We start from the raw sequence: 3019 nt of genomic DNA, 5'->3' as shown, positions 1-3019 counted from the left end.
GGTATGTGCTGCCAAACATAGACAACGTTTGAGCAGCCTGGATGCGCAGCTGGGGAATTGTGTCGGGGAGGAAACGGGCGAACTCCGCAGCACCCACTGCCGCATATTTTGCCCTCAGTGCATCATTGCATTGGAGGTCAATCAACTCCATTTGGAGGTTTGGTGGTGAGCTTTCCACGTCAACAGCAAATGGGTTACCGAGCAGTTCCAACTGCTTTTTTGTGCTTCAAAGTCAGCAAATCGGCGTCGAAAGTCAGCGGCAAGCATACCTATTTTTATCAGCCAACTGTGCGCTCGGGAACGCACTGGTAGAGAGCTTCTCTTTCATGGTCTGGCAGCTGGGAAAGTGGCTCAAATTTTCTTTCCGCATCTGCGTCTCCCACAGAGTCAGTTTTGGTTTTAAAATGCCTTCACTGTACTGTACATATCAGAGATGACATGATCCCGACCCTGCAGCTGCAAGTTCATTGCATTCAGATGACTCGTAATGTCACACAGAAAAGCCATTTCACACAGAAACATTTCGTCTCGGAGTTGTGTTGTGTCTTTCCTTTTGCTGTCCAAGAACAGACAAATCTCCTCACGAAGCTCGAAACATCTTTGAAGCACCTTTCCCTGGCTTAGCATCGCACCTCTGTGTGATAAGGCAAATCACATGCTCCGTTTCTAACTCCGTCAGAAATGCCTTGAACTGGCGGTGATTCAAACCTTTGGCTCTGATAAAGTTACTGTGCGCGTGATGATGCTCATTACATGCTCATTTTCAAGGCTTTACCGCACAACGCTTCCTGGTGTATGATACAATGATAAGCTGTCAGCTCACCTGTCGCGTTTTCCTCTTGCATCTTTTCCCGTATCTTCGCCACCAGTCCGCTCCTGTGTCCACACATCGCAGGTGCTCCGTCGTTTGTCAAACCCACGAGTTTTTCCCAAGGCAGCTCCATCTCATTTACACATCTTGACACCTCTTCATACAAATCATGCCCCGTAGTTGTGCCATGCATAGGACGTAAAGCCAAAAACTCCTCTGTCACGCTTAGGCTGGAGTCCACTCCGCGGATGAAAATTGACAACTGGGCAATGTCAGAAATGTCGGTGCTTCTCATCCACAGCCAAGGAATGCAATGAAATCTTTTCCCTTTTTCACAAGCTGCTCTTTTAGATTGATGGACAACTGGTCTACTCTCTCGGCAATGGTGTTTCTGCTCAGACTCACATTTAAAAGAGTTGCCTTTTTTCTGGGCAACCTTCGTCACAAACTTTAATCATGCAGTTTTTGATGAAATCCCCCTCCGTAAATGCCGGGCTGATTTAGCGATCTCTTCTGCCCAAAATAAAACTGGCCTTGACAGCAGCCTGGCCTTGTGATTTGGCTTTTTTGAACAGAGCCTGTCGAGATTTGAGGCCTCGTTTAATTCCTCTGCCTTTTGTAGCCTTTGTTCCATGTCCATATTCTTGTTTTTTGTCCGCGTGTTTCGTTTCATAATGTCGTCTCAGATTATACTCTTTCAGTACCGCCACACTTTCTACCACAGAAGACACACAGGTTTTCCAGCTACCTCCGTGAACATATACTCCGACTCCCACCTTGTTTGAAACCCGTCTTCTCAGTGTCCACCTTCCGTTTTGCCATTTTTGATGGGTATCTGAAAGTTAATTTTAACTGTGATGCTGACGACTGCTGTGCCAATAAATATTGAAATGAAGCAGCCTACTGCTCGGTGCGTCACGTTGCATTGTGGGAATGTAGTATTGGTGGCGTGTAAAAGATCTGCGGGCTGCCGGCTTGCTGCGGTCTGCGGGCCGGTTCTAATAATAAATCAAGATCATCCCAGGGGCCGTAAAAAACCTTCTCCGCGGCCGGATGTGGCCCGCGGGCCTTGATCTGACATATGTGCACTGCGGGACAACTTCCAGTGAACCTGGAAGGCGTGCATTCAATATAAATCATAAAATGATGGATATTAAACATTTGGGTACTTATATCGGTTGAAAAATGTAATTCTTGTTAAACTTCTTAAGGCTATGAAAACGTACCCATTTGAAACTGCCTATTTCTCAACCCCCGAAACTAGATATATATATTTTGTCAGATTAGGATAGAAAAACACTCTGAAGTTTCCAAACTGTCAACATTTTGTCTGTGAGTTAAACAGAACTGATATTGCGGCTAAAACCTGAGGAAAATCCAATCAGGAAGTGCCTGTTTTTGAAACTCTCTCTGTTCCTATGCATCCCTATTGCCCATTTAAAGGGATATCAACAGACTCCTTTTTCTATGGCTTCCCTAAGGTGTCAACAGCCTTTAGACATAGTTTCAGGCTTTTATTTTGAAGAATGAGCGTGAACGACCACATTGCGTCCACATTGCGTTTATAGGTGGGGGCTCTCAGAGTGAGTTGTGCGCAAAAGGGAAAAGCAGCCATTGTTACTCCCGGTCCTAGTGAAGCCAACTGTCCCGGTTGATATATTATCGAATAGATATTTGAAAACACCCTGAGGATGGATTATGAAAAACGTTTGACATGTTTCTGTGGACATTATGGATATAATTTGGAATTGTTGTCTGCGTTGTGTGACCGCTCTTTCCGGTGGATTCCTGGGCATAACGCACCAACCTAACGGAGGTATTTGGATATAAAAAATATCTTTATGGAACAAAAGGAACATTTGTTGTCTAACTGGGAGTCTCGTGAGTGAAAACATCCGAAGATCATCAAAGGTAAACGATTAATTTGATTACTTTTCTGATTTTCGTGACCAGGTTACCTGATGCTAGGTGTACTTATTGTTTTGTCGTGCGATCGATAAACTTACACAAAGCTTGTATTGCTTTCGCTGTAAAGCATAATTTCAAAATCTGAGACGACAGGTGGATTAACAAAAGGCTAAGCTGGGTTTTGCAATATTGCACTTGTGATTTCATGAATATGAATATTTTCTAGTAATATTTATTTACCTGTGGCACTATGCTAGCTAGCTATGCTATTCAGGGTTGCTGATGACAATTATCCTGGAT

This window comes from Salvelinus sp. IW2-2015, linkage group LG14 (genome assembly GCF_002910315.2).
Source record: "Salvelinus sp. IW2-2015 linkage group LG14, ASM291031v2, whole genome shotgun sequence".
In the NCBI taxonomy this organism is placed as follows: domain Eukaryota; kingdom Metazoa; phylum Chordata; class Actinopteri; order Salmoniformes; family Salmonidae; genus Salvelinus; species Salvelinus sp. IW2-2015.
Note: the sequence above shows the minus strand (reverse complement) of the source record.